Source organism: Bos taurus, chromosome 1 (genome assembly GCF_002263795.3).
Source record: "Bos taurus isolate L1 Dominette 01449 registration number 42190680 breed Hereford chromosome 1, ARS-UCD2.0, whole genome shotgun sequence".
NCBI lineage: Eukaryota > Metazoa > Chordata > Mammalia > Artiodactyla > Bovidae > Bos > Bos taurus.
Genome location: NC_037328.1, coordinates 116,156,560 through 116,181,257, shown reverse-complemented (window position 1 = coordinate 116,181,257; position 24,698 = coordinate 116,156,560). Strand labels below are relative to the sequence as shown.

At 37.3% G+C, this 24,698-nt stretch overlaps 1 pseudogene; it reads left to right on the top strand.

Moving 5' to 3' along the window:
• Positions 1-2,260: 2,260 nt before the first annotated feature.
• Positions 2,261-23,668, top strand: LOC100300210 (arylacetamide deacetylase-like 2; annotated as a pseudogene).
• The last annotated feature ends 1,030 nt before the right edge of the window (positions 23,669-24,698 follow it).

Sequence of the window (24,698 nt, the reverse complement as noted above, 5' to 3'; positions counted from 1 at the left end):
GGGGCTCTTTTGAGGAAGAGACATGTGACAAAATCTCCAGAAATCTTATATGATCTGCTGTTACAGGGCAGCATTTGAGGTTGACCTGGATTCTAGGGTATGAGGAAAGACATTATGGAGAGGCTTGGAAACATACAATGCCCTACTTAGGAACCTGGATTTTATGTTGTAAGAAATGAGAAAATGTCATCAATTTAAAGGTATTTGTGATTGTCTGACTTGAATGGAAATGAGATGTGGGAAGGGTAACCAAAACTCCACAGATATTAGTCGACTGATAGTGATACTGTGTGGTGAAAAATGGTGGGGAAACTAAAATAAGCACATTTTACCCTGAAATGTATACCCTCACAAACCAAAAGCTGTGCCAGCAGATTTAGGGAAGACTAGAACATAGACACAAGCTGGAATCAAGATTGCTGGGAGAAATATCAATAACCTCAGATATGCAGATGACACCACCCTTTTATGGAAGAAAGTGAAGAGGAACTAAAAAGCCTCTTGATGAAAGTGAAAGTGGAGAGTGAAAAAGTTGGCTTAAAGCTCAACATTCAGAAAATGAAGATCATGGCATCTGGTCCCATCACTTCATGGGAAATAGATGGGGAAACAGTGGAAACAGTGTCAGACTTGATTTTTTTGGGCTCCAAGATCACTGCAGGTGGGGACTGCAGCCATGAAATTAAAAGACGCTTACTCCTGGAAGGAAAGTTATGACCAACCTAGATAGCATATTCAAAAGCACAGACATTACTTTGCCAACAAAGGTTCATCTAGTCGAGGCTATGGTTTTTCCTGTGGTCATGTATGGATGTGAGAGTTGGACTGTGAAGAAGGCTGAGCACCAAAGAATTGATGCTTTTGAATTGTGGTGTTTGAGAAGACTCTTGAGAGTCCCTTGGACTGCAAGGATATCCAACCAGTCCATTCTGAAGGAGATCAGCCCTGGGATATCTTTGGAAGGAATGATGCTAACGCTGAAACTCTAGTACTTTGACCACGTCATGTGAAGAGTTGACTCATTGGAAAAGATTCTGATGCTGGGAGGGATTGGGGGCAGGAGGAGAAGGGGACAACAGAGGATGAGATGGCTGGATGGCATCACTGACTCGATGGATTTGAGTTTGGGTCAACTCCGGAAGTTGGTGATGGACAGGGAGGCCTGGCGTGCTGCGATTCATGGGGTCACAAAGAGTTAGACACGACTGAGCGACTGAACTGAACTGAGAACATAGGTGAATATAAACAAACATTTTAATAATTAAGCTTATGATAAGTTTTGGAATTAAACTGATATATCCTTATATCAGACCCCTGACTAAACTGAATTTTATCATAAAATTACTTCCCTTAAGTAACAATTCCTGTTTGATGAGTTCTTGTGTGTTTATTGATCTGTGACTGTTCATCTATTTAGTTTGTCCTGACATATTGGACAGGAAAATCTTGTTTCTTGCATCACTAAAGAACTAAGGATCATTCCAGGTGATCTGCTTTACAGACAAGTCTCCCTCAGGCTCTCAGGTGGCAAGAAGCATGAATGCAATATTCACACTTGATGTTTCCTGCCATCCTAGGCTGATTTCTCAGTATAATTTTAGACACTTACCACTAAACCTTATGGACAAAATCACTATGTAATCCTTTAAAAACAGGATTTTTCTTTGATACCTGTACTGAACCTGGTGGTACTCAGTCTAATAAAAAGTTTCAGCTCGGTGGATAATGAAACTTGAACGAGACCCTACACTTTTATCTTTTGTCCCAAAGTCTGGTCCATTACAACAAGCAGGATTTGTTAACAGGATTAGTAGTCCATGCTAATAATGTGAGACTGGATTCTGACAGACTACCAGGCAACTTTTTTTTAAACGTCCTCTTATAAAATGTTGCAACCAGCCAATCACAGAATTACACTTCATGGTTGTCTCATAACTATCATTTAGACTCTGATTTGCATCTTAAATACGTTGGGCTGATGATGCAATCACAGGGTGAGGAAATACTGTGAGAGTTTTTAACTGCATGCAAATAAGAAATGAATTAGGTATCTGTGTCAGAGTCTGTCTATTGCAAAACAGGTTTCTACTGGTGCTATAATATTTAAAAGAAAATTAGCCTCTTGTTCTTAAGATTATCACATTACCTGAAAACGTTCTCAGTCTACATTTGTTCTGCTACTTATGATTCAGTATTCATGGAAAAAAATTTAATCTTGGCACTGTGAAGAGACTGGAAAAAGGAATATTATTGATAGCTTATGGTGAACGATGTTGGATTTGCAATCTCTGAAAAAGAAGATTTAGCTTCAGGACTAGAGAACAGACTTGAACACTCAGCGGTCTCGTGTGGCAGAAGCTTTATCACAGTGAGAAGGGATGGAGAAAGCTTCTGACACAGACATCAGAAGAGGACAGACAATGCCCCATTCACTAGTCTTTAGCAAGAGAGCTATACACTTTTTAAATTTAGTTATTACAATAAATCATAAGAATGGCTCAAGATTGTAAAAATTTTACCAGACCCACTCCCAAATTTACATTTTAAGATAACAGGATTCAGTTCAGTTCAGTTCAGTTAGCTCATTCGTGTTCAACTCTTTGTGACCCCAAGGACTGCAGCACGCCAGACCTCCTTGTCCATCACCAACTCCCGGAGTTTACTCACTCATGTCTATTGAGTCAGTGATGCCATCCAACCATCTCATCCTCTGTCGTCCCCTTCTCCTCTCACCTTTAATCTTTCCCAGCATCAGGGTCTTTTCAAATGAGTCAACTCTTAGCATCTGGTGGCCAAAGTATTGGAGTTTCAGTTTCAGCATCAGACCTTCCAGTGAACATTCAGTACTGATTTCCTTTAGGATGACTGGTTGGATCTCCTTGCAGTCCAAGAGACTCTCAAGAGTCTTCTCCAACACCACAGTTCAAAAGCATCAATTCTTTGGTACTCAATTTCTTTATAGTCCAACTCTCACATCCATACATGACCACTGGAAAAACCATAGCCTTGACTAGATGGACTTTTGTTGGCAAAGTAATGTCTCTGCTTTTTAATATGCTGTCAGGTTGATCATAACTTTTCTTCTAAGGAGTAAGCATCTTCTTATTTTATGACTGCAGTCACCATCTGCAGTGATTTTGGAGCCCAAAAAAATAGTCTGCCACTGTTCTACTATTTCCCCATCTATTTGCCATGAAGTGATGGGACTGGATGCCATGATCTTCGTTTTCTGAATGTTGAGCTTTAAGCCAACTTTTTCACTCTCCTCTTTTACTTTCATCAAGAGGCTCTTTAATTCTTCACTTTCTCCCATAAGGGTGGTGTCATCTGCATATCTAAGGTTATTGATATTTCTCCCGGCAATCTTGATTCCAGCTTGTGTTTCTTCCAGTCCAGCCTTTCTCATGATGTACTCTGCATATAAGTTAAATAAACAGGGTGACAATATACAGCCTTGACGTACTCCTTTTCCTATTTGGAACCAGTCTGTTGTTCCATGTCCAGTTCTAACTGTTGCTTCCTGATCTGCATACAGATTTCTCAAGAGGCAGGTCAGGTGGTCTGGTATTCCCATCTCTTTCAGAATTTTCCACAGTTAATTGTGATCTACACAGTCAAAGGCTTTGGCACAGTCAATAAAGTAGAAGTTTTTCTGGAACTCTCTTGCTTTTAGATGATCCAGCAGATGTTGGCAATTTGATCTCTGATTCCTTTGTCTTTTCTAAATCCAGCTTGAACATTTGGAAGTTCATGGTCACGTACTGTTGAAGTCTGGCTTGGAGAATTTTAAGCATTACTTTGCTAGCATGTGAGATGCGTTGACTCATTGGAAAAACCCTGATGCTGGGAGGGATTTGGGGCATGAGGAGAAGGGGACGACAGAGGATGAGATGGCTGGATGGCATCACCAACTCAATGAACATGAGTTTGGGTGACTCCGGGAGTTGATGATGGACAGGGAGGCCTGGCATGCTGCGATTCATGGGGTCGCAAATAGTTGGACACGACTGAGCAGCTGAACTGAACTGAGATGAGTGTAACTGTGCAGTTTTGAACATTCTCTGGCATTGCCTTTCTTTGGGTTTGGAATGAAAATTTACCTTTTCCAGTCCTGTGGCCACTGCTGAGTTTTCCAAGTTTGCTGACATATTGAGTGCAGCACTTTCACAGTATCATCTTTCAGGATTTGAAATAGCTTAACTGGAATTCCATCACTTCCCTTAGCTTTGTTCATAGTGATGCTTCCTTCCTAAGGCCCATTTGACTTCGCATTCCAGGATGTCTGACTCTAGGTGGGTTGTGAAGATTATCTGGGTTGTGAAGATTTTTTTTGTATAGTTCTGTGTATTCTTGCTTTTACTTTGAAGTTTTGTTCATATGCTCAGAACACCTTACAAAAGTTTGAAATTTGATTATGATTTGAGACTTCTCTGAATTTCTAGGATTTGTGGTAAGTACATCGCAAATGTCACAGTTTTGCCAAAGTATTGTGACCAGGTGCTGACAAACTGGAGTTGGGGTTAACTGGGAAGAGAGGAGTGTGAGTGTGTGTGTATGTGCCTACTGGAGGGAGAGCTGATGGCTTGTGTGCCAAGCATGACAAAATGAACATGTCCATCTAAGTCCATACACTGACTTCCAAGAACCTCTCTCAAAATGTAGTTGCTTTTCATTACATTCTGTCTTAAATGTCAAGGTTATTGGACCATTTCATAATGTATTGGACCATTTCATAATCAAAGAATTTGGAGATTTGGAGGAACCATATTATTCAGTGTTGTGGTTTTAGAGAGTCAATACATCTATCCCTTTCTTTATCCCCTGAAATATTAACCAGTTGAAATATTAACACAAAATTCAAATATATTGAAGTTAATACATAACCATTATTTCTAAAGAAAGCTTTGGAGAATGTGCATTGAGGTATACACGTCACTCAAGTTAAGACTAACCCATATGAAACTTGCTACCTTGATGAGTAGAGCAGAAGAAAACACAACAAACATGGAAGGTTTTGGGGAGGATCATTGTGTACAGACAGCAGATGGCATGAGAAAATTAGAGGGGGTTGAAGTTTAACCCAGCTTCTCTCTCACAGAACACCAATTAACAAAATCATCTTTTGACTCCTGGAAGACATTACTGCAGAGTGTGTCATGGTGATTCAGGTCCCTCTGCATAGAAACAGGAAAAGGAAATAAATGTTTCTATGTGACACTGACAAGTCACATTTCTTTCCAAGGTCATACTTATAATCATTTCTCTTGCTTTTTAATTACAGGGAGTACTTTGACACTTATTTCTTTATTTCAGAGCATAAGACTTTTGACTTCTGAACAGATGGACGGCAAGCAAGCTTGGTTGTGGGAGTGGAGTGAGAGAATGATTTTTTTTTTTTTTTGTCACTGTGATTTTTGCCTTTATCCAGTAGAGATGTGATTTCCAAATCAAATCAGTTATGCCTCAAATAGATTTTTTTTAATTAATGTATTTTATTCATCCCCATTGCAACATAGATCTTCAAGAGGATCTAGTATATCATTACTTTTCTGTGATTGTGAGAATTTCTGAGTGACATCCCAGGGTGAGCATTTTTAGAAAAGACTATTGCTCTAGACACATAAAATTTAGGTTATATAAGGTTTTAATTATGCCCCAAGTAATCCAGCTAGATAGGAAGAAATTAATAAACTATTACACACTGGGGATAGTATGCTGTATTAAGACTAATAATAAAATGTTTTAACTTACAGTAATTCTTGTTTGGAAGTAATAGAGGAGGCAAAATTTGGGAATAGCTGAGAATTTTAAGCCACTCTTTGGAAAAGTGATTTTGCATTCTGTATTTTGCAAGGGCATACCAGAATATCTTAGGACAGGTCCGTATTTTCTTACTCATGCTGGAAATAGTCTGGATATCCGGATATCCAGATATCATAGTCTGGATATCTGAAGCCAACATTCCCAGGAGGAATTCTTCCCCCTCTTCCCTTTTCCCCTTTTTATAGTAACAAAATTATCCTTAGAGACTTCCAATCCAACAGTTCTGAGATGACATAGTGGTATCATTGTGACATTTGTAGTTGGTGGCAGTGGTTTTTCAGTTGGAAGCTATGAAAGTTTAGAGAGAAAACAGATTAAAAATGGGTCATCTAAGCAGTGATTTCTGTCCTTGTTGTTATGGTTACATATAGAACAAGGAAGAACTTCTATTTTCAGGGATACTTCTAACTTATAATATTAGGATATTCTTTCTACCTCCATAGCTTTTGGAGTAATCTAAATCATTGATTTTAAATCTGTTTTAATACAGTGATATTTTTGTGCTTTGCTTATATTGTCTATCAGATCCTTATGATTTTTGTTGTTTTTAGCTCTAAAAGCTTAAATGTACTGTATTTAAACTAGAAACCAACATCTTTTGGTACATACCTATGTTTAAATTATACTTTGTTTAGGATTTTCTAAATATAAATTATAATAAACATATAAGAATTATCTCACCAATATTTAATGTTAAGTACAAATACTTACTAATTTTAGCATTCTGAAGAATGAAAAGAAAAAGTTAGCCCTGAGAACAGGTTAACAGAAGTACTCTCCTGTTTTTACTGGTCCACACATGTTGGGGGAAAATCCATTTGTATCCATTAAAGGGATGGTAAGATAGTTTACCTTGCAAATGAATTGATCAATACCAGAAACAAGCAAGCTCTCTAGCATATCTAAATACTATTTATATTTCAAAAAAATTATTTAGAATCAATTCCTGTGCATTATTCATAATGAGGTATGTGCATTGCCAGTCTGTATAATTTTTATCTAATTGCTTTGAAAAAATTGAACATTTGCCTAGAGTATGCTCTTAGATCTACTGCCTTCAAAAATTCATATGCTTTTTTATTTTTAATGCTTAGATTGCTAGTTACATTGAGAATATGACATGAGCTATAGGGCATTTCCAATCCAAAATATACTTGCACTAAATTCATGTTTATGTTCTCGAGAGTTTTAATACTCTCCATACTTCTCCTGGGCAATGCCATCCATGGACCTCAGATACAAGGTTGAAAACTTTAACATCAATTTTGAGTCATTCATATAAGAAGTTAGTAGAGAACTCAGTTTTGGTATTTGGAAGATTAAACAAGAGAACATGGTGTTAAATTGCATCCATTTGGTGTTTGAAAGCTACATTCACAGATAGAGCCATAAACCATAGTTTAAAAAATTGTTTAAATAAAATTGTTTTGTTTTAAAGCTATAGATTAGCCAGCCCCTCAACACCACTTTCCTGCTCCATTTCAAGACAGCATTACTGCAGTCAAGTTTTTTCTTCAGGATAAAATTCTTACAAAATATGGAGTGGATCCTATCCAAATTGGTATTTTAGGAGACAGTTCTGGGGGCACCTTAGCAGTGGCAGTGACTCAACAGGTACACCCTTGTCTTTTATTGGGAAGTGGAGTTCAAAGCTCATTTTTTTCCCCCATGCAGACACCCTGTTCCTCCAGCAGTATTCACTGAAAAGACTATCCTTTCTCATTAGATTACAGTGATGCTTGAGTCTAAAATAAAGACCATAACATGACTATTTCTGACTTTTCTCTTCTGTTCCATTGATCTATATATTTTACCCTTATGCTAATACCATGCTGACTTCAGCTTTGTTCTTATCTTCACAATTGTTTCTTGTGTTCCATGTCTTTTCCATCAAAATAATAGGATATTTTGTCAACTTCTAAGAAAGAACCACTAATAGGATTTTGATTGGTATTGCATTAAACCTAAAAATTTAGGGGAGGAATGATATCTTACCATTATTGAGACTTTCAAGTAATGCATAAGGTCCTCTTCAACTTCCTAAATAATATATTATTTTTTCAATGCTGAAGTCTTGCAAATCTTTTCTTGAATTCATCCCTGACTTATTTTGGAACTTAATCTAAAATAAAATTTTTCAAATGTTCATTGAGAGTGTACAAGAATACATTTCATTTTTACTTTGACCTTCCCAATCATATCCTTGAAAGTTTCACTCATATATTCTTCTTCTTTTTTTTTTTACATTTCCTAGGATTTTCTCAGAGAAGGCAATGGCACCCCACTCCAGTACTCTTGCCTGGAAAATCCCATGGATGGAGGAGCCTGGTGGGCTGAAGTCCATGGGGTCGCTAAGAGTCAGACACAACTGAGTGACTTCATTTTCACTTTTCAGTTTCATGCATTGAAAGAGGAAATGGCAACACACTCCAGTATTCTTGCCTGGAGGGAGAATCCCAGGGACCGGGGAGCATGGTGGGCTGCCGTCTATGGGGTCACACAGAGTCGGACACGACGGAAGCGACTTAGCAGCAGCAGCAGCAGGATTTTTTACAAAAACAATCATAACTTCTGTAACCAGAGACAGAAACTCTCTGGAGAGAGTTTTAATTCCTCTTTTCCAGTCTTTATGCTTTGCTTTTCCCTCTTATTAGTGTACTGGCTAGGGCTTCCAGGAATATTGATTACAATTATCTTGCTCTGGATCTTAGGAGAACATTGTTCAATGCTTCACTAAAAAAAAACTGAAGAGTTTTCATAGCTGGCTTTTGTTATATTGAAAGTCCCTTCTATTCCCAGTTTGCTGATAGTTTTTTGCATAAATGGTTACTGAATTTGCCAAATGTTTATAATGCAACTATTGAAATCACAGTGTGACTTTTCTTCTTTATTCTTTCAACATGTTGGATTATGTCAGTTGACTTTCAGATTTTTTTTTTATCTTTCTTTTTTTTTTTTGTTCCATTCTGTTTTTTGTTTAATTTTTATTTATTTATTTTAAATTTTATTTTATTTTTAAACTTTACAATATTGTGTTAGTCATCTTTCAATTTTATTTATTTATTTTTTTTACTTTACAATATTGTATTGGTTTTGCCATACATCAACATGCATCCACCACGGGTGTACACGTGTTCCCCATCATGACCCCCCCTCCCACCTCCCTCCCCTTACCATCCCTCTGGGTCATCCCAGTGCACCAGTGCACCAGCCCCAAGCTTCCTGTACCCTGCATCGAACCTGGACTGGCAATTCGTTTCTTATATGATATTATACATGTTTTAATGTCATTCTCCTAAATCATCCTAAATTATGCTTGCATTCCAAGCACGAGCCTCACGGGTTATGGTGAATTAAAATGTTCATGTATTGTTGGTTTTCACTTGCTAAAATTAAAAATCTGTGGGTTTTGAGGAATTTATTTCTACTTATTAAAAATTCTGTGTCAGGTTTTGATATAAGTGTTATATTAGCCCCATTAAATCATTGGGGAAGAAATCCAACTCCTTTAAAAGAAAAAGTTTTTCTTCTTCAGTTTGAAAATAAAATACTCAGGGTTGGAAGGAAGATTATATATACATACATATGTTTATATTTTATATACACATAGACACATGCAAATATATGTACACACATGTTTATATTTTATATATACACAGACACATGCAAATATATATATATATATGTACATATCCATAAACATAAGCCTATATGTGTAAGCCAATATGTAACATCACATACACACACCGCAAACCCCTAGATGTGGAGCCAGATTGGTAAGGATGATAGCAAAGCTTCTTCTTTGGCTGTGCACCCCACGCTTCCTTTCAACCAAAGATGCTTCACTTTAATCCCCTTCATGTATACAGTTCTATATAAATTGCCTTACGGGGAAAAAAGACAATTTCATTGCCCAAAAGAAAGTTTGCAAACCATTAAACCTGTTGATTCTTGAGATCTCTTCCAATCTGAACTGATTTGTATTTGAAAAAAGGATCTTGCTGAGGTGGAGTGTGAAGTGTGGTAGAGAATGAAAGTTGAGGACTGTATCTTCTTTGAGATTATTATTCCAATTGCTATACCAAGTCATATAGCAATCTGACCTTGAATCTTACCTAAAACTAGTTTTATGGCTGTAGAGATTTTGAAAACTGTCCAGCAATTACCCAATGATCATCAGGCAACATCTTGCCACACTTACAATTTCTGCTTCTACATTATAATATTTGCTTGGTTTTGTAAGTGAAGGGAGCTTTAGAAATGACAATTAGATGTACTCCTGGAGACTTACAAAGATGTGAAGACCTGCCTTATAGCTTTCTGGCAGGGCAATCCTAAATACTAACAAAGCCACTTTCGAGGCAATGCTCAGTAATGCAATTCTCAGTAAAGTTTGTAGTGCAGTGAATTAAAATTTGAAATTATTGTAGTCTTATTAATTAATTATTCAAGAAGATAGTATCTCTTTAACTTTCTATCTGTCCAAAGAGATTGCTACAGCTGAAAATAGTGCATCAGAACTCAGTATGGTTAAATAACATAAAAAGATCATTTCCTTTACCCTTTCCTGTTTATTTTTATGACTATACTTCAAGTTACTCATCTTCATGGTTTGCTAAGCTTTCTATAAGAGATATTTTAATCAAAAAGTTTTACTTGTTCTAGGATTATTCTTGATCTGGGTCATCAGAATGAACTCCTACTTTGTAATATATTATAAATCTTTTTTTTTTTTTCAAAATGTCATGATCCTGTGTTTAATAATACGTTACATATTTATGGCCTGAAAAACTCAGTTTCAATAAGAATACACCACTGAGAGATCAATATTGTTGTATACCCTGAGAAGACCTCAAGAAGGAATATTAGATTTGTCTTTCTTATAGGTATACAAAAAGATGACTCATTGTTTCATATAAAATTACAATATAAAAAGATGTTTGCCTGGGTTAGGAGGGCAAATAGAGTCTTACATAACTTTATTTTGTGGAACTTTTCCATTTTGCAATTATATTACCATAATTAAAAGACAATGACTACTACTATAATTTCAAGATTTTTTTTTTTACATAATGTGTTCTAAAATCATTAATGTTGCTGGCCTGTCACAATGATCTGGATGGTCAATATAGTCAAGGAAACTCTTCTGAACATAGTCACTTATTCTTTAAGAGGAACAAATATTTTTAAATGTAATCACAGCATTTAAATCCAATTAAATAGCCATTTAATCCATTTTTAATCTATGCATTATTTTTTATTTATTTAGGATCATAAATATCTTTTTAATTTTAGAAAATAATATAAATTAATTTGATATTTTGAGGTAATCATTAAGTTCCCTCTGATCAACTTTTAAAAACTATGTACTTCAATATAGGTAATTTTAAAAGGAAACTGTGATATAAGATATCTGTATTTATTAAAGTTTATAGTTTGTCTTTTCTAAATATACTATTCCTACTAATTTGGATCATTTGTCATAAGGTGGTAATCTGACTTATAATAATATTTTTATGGCAACATATGATCTTATATATTTGACACATCTTTAAAAATATTTTTAAGATTTTCTTTACAAAAAAGTCTTAATAGTAAATATTAATCAGAAACTGTAATTAATGAGGACACTCTATTGACTGACTTGTAGCAACCTTGTTACCGCCATTTTTGTTTGCTTATTTCCATGTAGTTCGAACATCTCAGTGTTGCACAGATTACCTGAAATCCATTGAAAGCAGAAACATTTGTCCTCTTCCATGAATACTGTATCACCATTGCTCTGGGAGCTACTATTCATCTGTGCTAATCAAATCCAGATGAATTGCATAAGCCACTGGATGGTATCTGTCATCAATTGTTAACCTTGAACTGAGTAACTCTCTACTCAAGACAGACAGATTCCTCAATTCTTCTCTTTTGGGTGAATTAGCAGAATCTCCTTCTCTCCCTAAATTCATCAAGTGGAACATATGTCCAGGGAAAGCAACTTTTCTTGGGATATCCATCCTGGTCTCAGGAAAAACTTTATCTTAATAAGAGTGACAGATTAAATAAAAGATTGGCTAACTTCCTCAGGTCTATAAAACCAAAACACCTATATCAATACAGCAAGTTAAGTTTGACATTTAAAAGGCTTGGAAATTATTATCTTTTAACATTTGAAAGCTGTTTAACTGTGACGGCAAAATTGCCTTACTCTAAAGTAACAGATGGGACTTCCCAGGAGGCGCTACTGGTAAAGAACCCACCTGCCATTGCAGGAGACGTTGGTTTGAACCCTGCATTGGAAAGATCCCCTGGAGAAGGGCATGGCAACCCACTCCAGTATTCTTGCCTGGAGAATCGCATGGACAAAGGAGCCTGGTGAGCAACAGTCCATAGGGTCAACTTGGCAGGTAAGAAAATTGTTTTGCTCCATACTGACACCAGATATTTAACCATCATAATTTTCTTTGTCTCAAATTTGGATTGTTTTCTTCCTCATCCATGGAAACAATATTCACAATTATGATAGAATTGATTTGTCACTAACATGTGTTTGCCTCGTAAGAGTTGAATCAACTATAGCTGTTTCAATGCCACAGAATTTTAGATTCCCGTTCTTGTATGATTATGTTGAGGGTGATTTTAATGAGGATTCAGTTCAGTTCAGTCACTCAGTCATGTCCAACTCTTTGCGATCCCATAAACCACAGCATGCCAGGCCTCCCTGTCCATCACCAACTGCTGAAGTCTACCCAAACCCATGTCCATTGAGTCGGTGATGCCATCCAAGCATCCCATCCTTTATCGTACCCTTCTCCTGCCCTCAATCTTTCCCAGCATCAGGGTCTTTTCAAATGAGTCAGCTCTTTGCACCAGGTGGCCAAAGTATTGGAATTTCAGCTTCAGCATCAGTCCTTCCAGTGAACACCCAGTACTGATCTCCTTTAGGATGGACTGGTTGGATCTCCTTGCAGTACAAGAGACTCTCAAGAGTCTTCTCCAGCACCACAGTTCAAAAGCATCAATTCTTTGGTGCTCAGCTTTCTTTATAGTCCAACTCTCACATCCATATATGACTACTGGAAAAACCATAGTCTTGACTAGATGGACTTTTGTGGACAAAGTAGTGTCTCTGCTTTTTAATATGTTATCTAAGTTGGGCATAACTTTCCTTCCAAGGAGTAAGCGTCTTTTAATTTCATGGCTGCAATCACCATCTGCAGTGATTTTGGAGCCCAGAAAAATAAAGTCAGCCACTGTTTCCACTGTTTCCTCATCTATTTGCCATGAAGTGGTAGGACCAGATGCCATGATCTTAGTTTTCTGAATGTTGAACTTTAAGCCAACCTTTTCACTCTCCTCTTTCACTTTCATCAAGAGGCTGTTTAGTTCTTCTTCACTTTCTGCCATAAGGGTGGTGTCATCTGCATATCTGAGATTATTGATATTTCTCCTGGAAATCTTGATTTCAGCTTGTGTTTCCTCCAGCCCAGCATTTCTCATGATGTACTCTGCATAGAAGTTAAATAAGCAGGGTGACAGTATACAGCCTTGATGTACTCTTTTTCCTATTTGGAACCAGTCTGTTGTTCCATGTCCAGTTCTAATTGTTGCTTCTTGACCTGCATACAGATTTCTCAAGAAGCAGGTCAGGTGGTCTGGTATTCCCATCTCTTTCAGAATTTTCCACAGTTTCTTGTGATCCACACAGTCAAAGGCTTTGGCATAGTCAATAAGCAGAAATAGGTGTTTTTCTGCAACTCTCTTGCCTTTTCGATGATCCAGCAGATGTTGGCAATTTGATCTCTGGTTCCTCTGCCTTTTCTAAAACCAGCTAGAACGTCTGGAAGTTCATGGTTTACATATTATTTTCCTTAAATAGCCAGTTTTTTTTTAACATGGAAGTTTAAGGGTAAGAGATTTTTATTAGCCAGATAAAGAATAAAAGAATAATATGTAAAGAATTTCTATCTCTCTGTCTCTTTCCTTGGTCTCTCTCTCTCATCCAAGACACCTCCTACTTTAAATTTGTTTTTGACTCACATGTTTATCTTTGTTTATTGCCTATCAATTAAAATATATTTTCTTAAATAAATAATGGGCTGCTGCTGCTGCCAAGTCGCGTCAGTCATGTCCAACTCTGTGCGACCCCATAGACGGAAGCCCACCAGGCTCCCCTGTCTCTGGGATCCTCCAGGCAAGAACACTGGAGTGGGTTGCCATTTCCTTCTCCAATGCATGAAAGTGAAAAGTGAAAGTGAATTCGCTCAGTCGTGTCCAACTCTTAGCGGCCCCATGGACTGTAGCCTAGCAGGCTCCTCCGTCCATGCGATTTTGCAGGCAAGAGTACTGGAGTGGGGTGCCATCGCCTTCTCTGAAATAATGGGCAGTGGCTACCAGATATGTACTTCTTTTAAATCTTGTCTTATCCCTGACACCAACAGAGAAATCAACCAACCAACCATCAGACACAATTCATCTGTTATGTTTACATGTTTCCCGTTACTTTTACCATGTCTGCTGGATTATTTGCTTCCCACCTCCCACATCTCCAGGGATCTTTTTCTAAAAATTGTTTTCTTTCTTTCCAGTATCTTCAAAATCTCTAACTTTGTTCTTTTACTTTAGTATATAATCAATCATATCTAAGCTTTCTCATCTTAAACCTGAAAACAAAAAGCCAAAGCTAATGAGCTTTTTGTAACCACTTATCCAACATTCCATCCTATCTGTAACCTTTATTTTATATCCAACTTCACTTGAAATCTAATTATACTCTTTTTCTACATATTCATATACCGTCCTCAGATCATCTCTTTGTGTTTTTTCCTGGCCATTCCTTTTAACTTGCTGTGGCTAAGTTTGTCAATCATCTTTGTTTTCTAAATCTAAAGGCATTTTTTTGTTGTTCTTTTTATATAACTTCTTCTTATCATTTAAAACCCTTGCCAGCTTGCCGGCTTTTTAGAAAACTCTTCCAATGAGGTCTATGATAGCACTCTCTCTTTTTCTCCTCTTACTTCTCTTCCATTCAGTTTTACATGAAACAAACTCCTCTTTAAATCTGGTATTTCCAGGTCTCAACACTCAGTCGTTATTTTATCCCCTTCTCTGTCTGGTCTCCTGGCTTCATCTATGCCTTCCACTGAGATCACTGTTATGAACTCAGAACCCACATATACAAATAGATTTCTCCACCTGGATGTGCCATAAGTTCCAGAATGTCCTCCAGCCAAGCCTCCTCTATGTTACCTCTGTATTTCCTGAAGCAGTTTATATAAATTTATAGTATCTAGCTGCTGTTGTTCAGTTGCTAAGTCATGTCTGACTCTCTTGCAACCCTATGAACTGTAGCTTGACAGGCTCCTCTGTCCATAGAATTCTCCAGGCAAGAATACTGGAGTGGATTGTCATTTCTCTCTCCAGGGGATCTTCAGAACCAGGGATCAAACCTGCATCTCTACAGTTACAGTATAAGGTTTGTCTTATGGTTTGTTGCTTGTGTATATACCCAATTAGACTCTAAGTGTTTTGAAAACTGGGATAATAATCTTTTAAAAAATCTTTATATTTCCAAAGTCTGGCAACATACCTGTCTTCTCTCTCCACTCTTCAGATATCCTAGGGTTTGAACTCCTCCTCTCTTCAACTTTTTGTACCTGATTAGCTACTTTATTTGAGCTGTCCCATTGTGTAATAGAAAACAATCTCACAAGTAGTCCTTAATGTCTTTGTAGAAAAAAAAATTAGAGCTCTTGTCACAGAGTACCTGGTAGAGCTCGCAGTGTTATACTGCAACATCCCACAAGCTATCTGTTTTACATATGGTGGTGTATATGCTTCAATGCTAAGCTCTCAATTCACCTCACTATCTCTTAATTGCCAAAGAGAGTGTGGGTGGATTCTCTTTGTCTCTCCCTGCACAGGTTGTCATTGTTTGTTCCTTTCCTTGGCTTTTGATCCAAACAAATGAAAGAAGTCCATACATGTTATATCAGAGGAAATGAGGAAAGTATAGTGAGTGATGAGGTTAGAAAGACTGGTGGGGCAAATCATGAAAGGCCCTTGTGAGATATGTTTCCTTGATTCCAGGGGACAATGAAGTTATTGAAAAGATTCAATCACATTCTTATTTAAAAATGACTGTTTTTGGGACATCCCAGCAGTCCAGTGGTTAACACTTCACCTTCTAATGCAGGTTCCAAAAACCCAAAACATAAAACAGACCAGTATTGTAATAAATTCAATAAAGACTTTAAAAATGGTCCACATCAAAAAAAATAAATAAATAAAAAATTCTGTTAAAAAATGGAGAGTGAATTGGAAAGTGGGAAAGGAAGGAATAGGGAAAGAATTTCAGTACTTTGAGCAGCAAAAAGAGTGCCGTGGATTAAGATAGTGGCAGTGGGGATGGAGAAAAGTGGATGAATTAGTGAAATAAAAAGAAGTGGAATTGACAGATCTGGGGAACTATAGTATTGGATTTGGGGAATAATGAATAAAGATGAGGCAAGGAGGTAGATTTGAGAAGTTTAAGATATAAACAAGAGGAAATTCAATATAAAACAGTAACCAGAATGTCTTGCTTGGAATAAATACACATTGCTGCTGCTGCTACTGGTAATTCGCTTCAGTCGTATCTGACTCTGTGCGACCCCATAGAAGGCAGCCCACCAGGCTCCCCCATCCTTGGGATTCTCCAGGCAAGAACACTGGAGTGGGTTGCCATTTCCTTCTCCAATGCATGAAAGTGAAAAGTGAAAGTGAAGTTGCTCAGTCATGTCCGACTCTTAGTGACCCCATGGACTGCAGCCCACCAGTCTCCTCCATCATGGGATTTTCCAGGCAAGAGTACTAGAGTGGGGTGCCATTGCCTTCTCCAAATACACATTATACTAGTAATCATGACTTCTCAAAGAGTAGATAGCTTTAACCCAAAGTGAACTTCTGGGAGCTTGGTGTGTGTTTAAAAGTGGAGGTGGGGCTGGTCAAAAATGTGTGTTCTAGAGAAATAAGGGAAATAACAATAGGAGAGAACTGGGTAACAAACCAGATTAAGCAAGTGATTGAAATGGTAAAAAGAAGCAGTGTATGATGACACTGATCCATCATATATTAATACTTACATGGGTTTGGGGGAGCATATGTTTTTCAGAAGCCTTCTGTGGTTTGAGCCATGGTTTATATAGGAGTTATTAAGATGTTTGTCCAGTTCAGATAGTACCTCTGTATCTTCAATCAAAAATGGAGCTAAGCCATCATTTCCTATGGTTTGCCTGTTGAAAGATCAACAAATATTTTCTGAAGCATTCCAAAGATAAGCTGTTGGGTTCCTTCAACATTTATTTCAATGACAATAAGAAATATAATCAGTATTTATTGTTTTCTGTATGCCAGAAACTGTACTATAAATGCTTTATCTCGCCCTGGCAAAAGCCATATGCTGCACTTACTATTATTACATCAATTTCAAAGATCAAGAAACTGAGGGTTTACAAGGTTAAATAACTTGTCCAGGACTCAAACTCAGATATGAACATCTTAACCATGGAGTAGCACTGATTTCAAGCTCCTCTTTCCCAACTGACTGGGTATTGCACCTGGGCATGGGTCACTGTGAATCTGGCACTTTTACATCATATGCTAGGTTGCAATGTCCTACTTTTAGAACATAATGGGAGGCAGGATTTTTGAGGGGGTAATAAGAAACAGGAAAGGATGGGATGAATCCATAAAGAGGAGAGTAAGTTGGATTCTTTAAAGGGCCCTGTCTTAGTCTGTTTGAGCTTCTGTATATAATACCAGTGTCTAGGTTGCTTATAAATAACAGAACCTTATTTCTCACAGTTCTGGAAGTTGAACTGTGGCCCTTTCCCAGCTCACAGGCTTTTCATTGCATCCTCACATGATGGAAGGGGAGAGCTAGCCATTTAAGACCTCTTTTATAAGGGTATTAATCCCATTCACCAGGGTTTCACCTCATGACCAAATCAATTCTCAAATGTGTTCTTACTAAGACCCTCACCTTGGTCATTAGATTTTTAGTATATGAATAATGGAAGCACATTTAGATAATATTTAGACTATAGCAGGCCTGGTATGGGGTTTCTCCAGCTTCCAGTGTGCTTGTAACATGTGTCCTAGAATGAGACCAAAAGGCCTCTCATATTGGAATTCCTTCATGGTCATCCATAGTACATCCAGATACTCACTGACTATCTGTGTTTTGTAAAATTGGGTGTGGTATTGGGGGGTGGAGTTAGGTCAGTGGAGAGGAAATTAGTTGGTGGGGTGGGGAGAGGAGGGAGATCACATTATCATAAAGCTAGGTGTTCAAGGTTGAAATATAACAGATTTGCTGAGCTGTGTGAGTACAAAGACATTGCTAGCAATGTAGGAACACCATAAATAAGTTAACATTTTGCACACATCTATTCTCTATGAGGATGAGATGGCTGAATGGCATTACCAACTCAAGGACATGAGTTTGAGCAAGGTCCGGAAGCTGGTGATGGACAGGGAAGCCTGGCATGCTGCGGTCCATGGGGTTGCAAAGAGTCGGACACCACTGAGCGACTGAATTGAACTGATTTTTCTATGAATGACAGGCAGTGGGTAAGCTTCTGCAGATGTGTAGGGCTTTGGATAGATAACACACTCCCAAATCAGGAGTCTAAGTTTGGAAGGGACCCTGGTGAACCAGTGAGTAGAGAGAGGCAGTGGATAATGAGGGATTCAGTGCAAGGACTGAAGTATAGTCCACTGGCAGGAGGAAACTACCACTCTCCAGGAGGGTATCATGCTCTAGATATTCGATCTCAGGACATTTGGCAGGTAGAAGAGGACTTAATAATGCTTCAGGCAGCCTGGGGTAGGCTTTATATCAGGCATAGGTGTTCGTGACACAGACAACTGCTATGAGTGGGCTTCAAAGAAGCTGAGTTGGTGGACTGATACAGGCCTCTCTGGGCACGGTAGAAAGTCATGGAACATCATCTCTTCTCTGACTCTGTGACCAAACAATCCTCAGCCATGACTCCCAACTCCTGGGGATTGGTTGTGAACACAAAAATTGATGTAGGAGTGTACATGTAACTCCAAGCTTTTAACCATAATATAGATGCCTTTCATGAACTGGTCCCAAATTTTGCTCTCAAATATGGAGATCAAGGAGATCAATCTTTACCATGATGTTAATAAACTACTTTCACAATGACAATAATATTAGTGGCAAGGCCTATAACTTGAAAAATTAGAGATTCAACTTAGATAATTTAATAAATAAGGTACAGAGTGAATAATTTATATAGGAGAATTTTTCTTTAAGTAGCCTGAATTTAGGATTAATGGTGTTTAAATATATAAGGTTTAATAGCATCATATCCCTTGTGTTCTTATTGAAAAAGATAAAGAATGGGCTTTGTTGAACATCTTCCATAATCATTTAATTACTGAGTTACCCAACGGTCTTTATTTTACTGAAAAAGTAATACAAAGTGAAATGGACAATTTAAATACAGTTACTGATGTCCAATTCTCAAGAATATTTCTATGAGCTGGGTATGTTTTTCAACTTTCTTGACTTTGTACTTTCATTCTTATTTTTCCAAAGAATGACATCCTGAAATGAATGTCTTACTTATTTTTTTTGCATTCAGGTACATATGAGTTGACCACAAAATGAGGAATACATATCCATTTATATGATATTCATGTTCGTTTTTTAGAGTGTTCCATTCAGGGCTTTTTCAGCATTAATATTTATGTTTCAAGATTAATGGTTATTTGTACCTTTGCATTCTGATTAACTGGTTGTCTTTGAGTCGAGATGACTTTAGAAGAAAATAACTAAGCTATAGATCAATAATTCAGAGTTATTTTGGCGACCTATTTGTTATATGCCTGTTACTTCTTTTTATATCCTGTGACTTCTGGTCCCAAGAATAGTGTCCTCTTAAAAAAATTATAAAATGAAGAGCAATATTTATTCATTCATTTTCTATTATTTTTTCAAACTGTATTGAGCATTTTACTATCTTAGACCCAATGGGAAATAAAATAATAACAAGTATTGAGCCAGTATGTCAAGGCTGTATATTGTCACACTGCTTATTTAACTTCTATGCAGAGTACATCATGAGAAATGCTGGGCTGGAGGAAGCACAAGCTGGAATCAAGATTGCCAGGAGAAATATCAATAACCTCAGATATGCAGATGACACCACCCTTATGTCAGAAAGTGAAGAAGAACTAAAGAGCCTCTTGATGAAAGTGAAAGAGGAGAGTGAAAAAGTTCGCTTAAAGCTCAACATTCAGAAAACTAAGATCATGGCACCCGGTCCCATCACTTCATGGCAAATAGATGGGGAAACAGTGGAAACAGTGGCTGACTTAATTTTTATGGGCTTCAAAATCACTGTAGATGGTGATTGCAGCCATGAAATTAAAAGACGCTTACTCCCTGGAAGGAAAGTTATGACCAAACTAGTTCAGTTCAGTTCAGTCATTCAGTCGTGTCCGACTCCTTGTGACCCCATGAACCACAGCATGCCAGGCCTCCCTGTCCATCACCAACTGCCGTGGTCTACCCAAACCCATGTCCATTGAGTCGGTGATGCCATCCAACCATCTCATCCTCTGTTGTCCTCTTCTCCTCCTGCCCTCAACCTTTCCCAGCATCAGAGTCTTTTCAAATGAGTCAGCTCTTTGTATCAGCTGGCCAAAGTATTGGAGTTTCAGCTTCAGCATCAGTCCTTCCAATGGACACCCAGGACTGATCTCCTTTAGGATGGACTGGTTGGATCTCCTTGCAGTCCAAGGAACTCTCAAGAGTCTTCTCCAACACCACAGTTCAAAAGCATCAATTCTTCAGTGCTCAGCTTTCTTTATAGTCCAACTCTCACATCCATACATGACTACTGGAAAAACCATAGCCTTGACTAGATGCACCTTTGTGGACAAAGTAATGTCTCTGCTTTATAATATGCTATCTAGGTTGGTCATAACCTTCCTTCCAAGGAGTAAGTGTCTTTTAATTTTATGGCTGCAATCACCATCTGCAGTGATTGTGGAGCCCCCCAAAATAAAGTCAGCCACTGTTTACACTGTTTCCCCATCTATCACATATATATGGTTATAAGTATATAGAAAATGTGTAGAAAATATCTGAAAAGTTTACAGCAGACTGATAACACAGATATTGAGAATATGGCAGAATTGCCAAATGTGAAGGATCTAATTAGAAGGTGCTCTCCCAATATCTTGAAAATATTGTAAAGTTAAAAAAGAAAAGAAAAGAAAATGGTTGACTTTGAAAGGAGCTTTGAAGGACAGGAGAGAGACCGGAAAAAGGTTTAAATGGCAAGAGGGAGCACAATAGGGATGTAGGGGTGGCAAACAGTGGCACATGCATAGGAAAGTGATTTATTTCATGCAACAGTACAGAAAGGAAGGTTAGAGCTAGGTAAGAGAGTTGGTAGATTCCTTTTTGCCTCATCCCTGGGCATGTGGTCCCTGTCTCTTAAATGTGGGACACTGAGGGTGAGTTGTAGATAGTGGACCTTTGCTCATTAGATCATCTACCTGAGGGTACTTGGGAGAGCTTTGGATCTAGAGGAGTTTCTGTCAGGGGGCTTTATCTTGGCTCATTTTTATTATATACTTGTGAAATGTCTAGCACCCTGAGCATGCATTGTGGAGGTGCATTTCCCTTTCTGATGGCCCTCTTGAATTTCATTGTATTCCCTCCACTAGGTTCAGCTAGCCACTGTGGTGAGAGGTTGACCAAGAGATATGTCCTTCATTCCTGAGCTTTTACCTGGAGCAGTAGCAGGTTTTTTCATTTGTCCAGATGCCACTGTCTCAGATGCGACACTTCGGCTGAGACAGTTGTTCCTTGGACATTATCCTGAGGTTCTCTATGATAGTCTTTAGGGTCACAAATGAGACCTCAGGATACCCACTACCTCGGGAAAGGAAAATCCTTGTCAATTATTCCACATCTTTCCCTTGCATGTAAAACTGTGTGAATATCATCAAGATGTTTTTCATAATTTTATTCCTTTGTTTCACAAACACATTACTATTTTTTCACAAGCTAAGTTACCTATCGATTGGCTTACCTGTTCATTTTTTGTCTTGGTACTTCTACATTTGTATATTTCTTAAAAATGTATGGCATGATGTTGGGAACTTTTCTTATTAGCCAAATAACATTATGTCAAATTTTAAGAATATTTTATAATATTTTAATTTTTAATATTTATTTTAAATATATAAACATTTATCTTTAATTTTTAAATGAAATAAGATTATTTTAATAGTTACATTGATTTCTTCTATTCACTTAGGTTACTTTCAGCCAAGAATTTTTACAAACTTATATATACTGTCAATTTTCCATAGGAATATCTTACTTAGGTAATTTCTATTGGTGATTTTTGACAAAAACACCATAAATGTATGTACCTTCCTTTCTCCTCTCTATCTCTCCCTCTCATTCTTTATCTCCCCCATTGCCCTCTGTGTTGAACTCACTTTATGTACTAACTCAACTGATCCTAAGACGTCAATTTGCTAACACAAATCTAAGCAATAGTTTGTGCTGTTACTGTGGTAATGGAGCCAGGTTGCTGATACTTTTGTCAGCATCTCAGACTGAGAAGCTCACTGAGGCTGCAGCTCCAGTTTCCCCCATTTCTCTTGGGTATAGACCAATAGTGCCTCACCTTCTGCCATATGACTTTAGAAAAATTTATATTGAGAGTAATTGGCATATAACAGTATATCAGTTACATGTGTACAATATAAAAATTATATACATATGTATATATAAAACAAAAAGACGACCACAATAAATCTAGTTAATATCCATCACCACACATATTTAGAACTTTCTTCTTGTGATGAGGCTTTTCGAGACTTACTATCTTATCAATGTTTAAATAGACAACATAGTATTATTAGCTATAGTCACCATATTATACATTACATACGAGACATTTATTTTATAACTGGAAGTTTGTATCTCTATCAGTCTCACCCACAACATGAAAATTTTTAAAACTTTACTGTTGCAATAAGTATGACACTTTTTTTCATATCACTGAAAGACATAAGTATTGTGAAAATAATTTTAACATCCATCAATTTACATAGACTTGTTTATCTCAAGATTGCATAAATTATTAAAATTAAATTTCCTCCTCCTGGTGTTTCAGAAGTCTTTGCATTACAAGATACTATCTTTTTTTTTTTCAGGTGCAAAATGATCTTGAAATAAAACATAAAATCAAGATACAAGCTTTGCTTTACCCTTTCTTACAGTTCATTGATTCTTATTTACCATCTCACTGAGAAAGTGAACATGGTTTAGTTCTGACAAGAGACATACCCATAAAACTTGTGAGTGTGTATTTAACCAAGGATGAAGCATTTCCCCAGGCAATGAGAAGAAACCAACATATGCCTCTGGAATCAAGACATTTGTTCAAGTTTGTTAACTGGAGTACTCTCTTACCCAAGAAGTAGGAGGGCCATATTTATACTAAACCAATTCTTGGAAAATCTAGTTATTCATCACCAGCACTTATGTATATCAGATTATCACCCTTGTTGGCCAATGAGTCCCAGTTACAGAATTTGCCATCAACCTATATTCTGACCTATGAATATGATGTCCTGAGAGATGATGGACTTATATATGTTTCAAGACTTCAAAATGTTGGAGTTCAAGTTGCTCATGACCATATTCAGGATGCAATCCACGGAGCTTTATCATTTATGATATTGCTGTATTTAAATCTAGGTCTCAGAATAAGGGATAATGTATGTTAGTTGGCTGGATAAGAATTTATAAATACATTTATACAAAACATGTGTGGTCTTCACTTATTGGGTTGTAACTTTTGATATTTTATAACTGTAGTGCAAAGAATAATATCATTTGTGTTGTCTAAATCTAGATTTGAATCTTACAACATTACCTGTATGTCCTTGAATAGGTTATCAATTTTTCTGACTCACAGAATTTGCATATAAAAAAAGTATATAATCACGTCTATTTTCCCTTTGTGTGCGTGTGTGTGTGTGTGTATGTCACTCAGTAGTGTGTGAGTGTTAGTTGCTCAGTAGTGTTCAACTCTTTGCAAGCCAGTGGACTGTTTTACATCCTTGGACAGCCCACAAAGCTCCTCTGTCCATGTAATTCTGCAGGCAAGAATATTGGAGTGGGTTGCCATTCACTTCTCCAATTTTCCCTTCACTTATACTTTATTGTAAGTATGTTGGTTCTAAAGGGACAAGTGCATATTAAATTTGAGAAATAAGATGGTTACCAGCAAGTTAGAGAAGATAGTTTCCAGACAGGCACAAAAATTGCAGTAGCAAGTGGGAAGATGAAAAAAAATTGCAAGGTAATTGTATCAGTTTCCTGTAGCTATTGTACTAAATTATTGTAAGTTTGGTGGCTTAAAACAATAGAAATTTACTCTCTCAAGGTTCTAGACAGCTAAAGTCCAAAATTAGTATCATTGGACCAAAATCCAGGTTCTGACAAGAGCCATGCAACCTTTGAGGCTCTAGTCAGGCCTCCTTGACTCTTTGATCTATGGCTGCCAGTGTTCCTTGCTGTAGACAAGTCACTTTAATCTCAAAGGTCAGCATCTTCAAACTTCTCTCTTCTCCATCTTTATATGGCCTTCTCCTCAGCCTTCCTCTCAGAAAAATACATGTTTTTGCATTTAGAGTCCACCCCAATAACTCAGGATAATCTTCCTAGCTCAAGATCCTTAATTACATTTACAAATACTCTGTTTTTTTTTTCCCCCCTATACCTGGTAACATTCATAGGGATTAGGATTTGCATATTTTTTAGGAAGCCTTTTTTC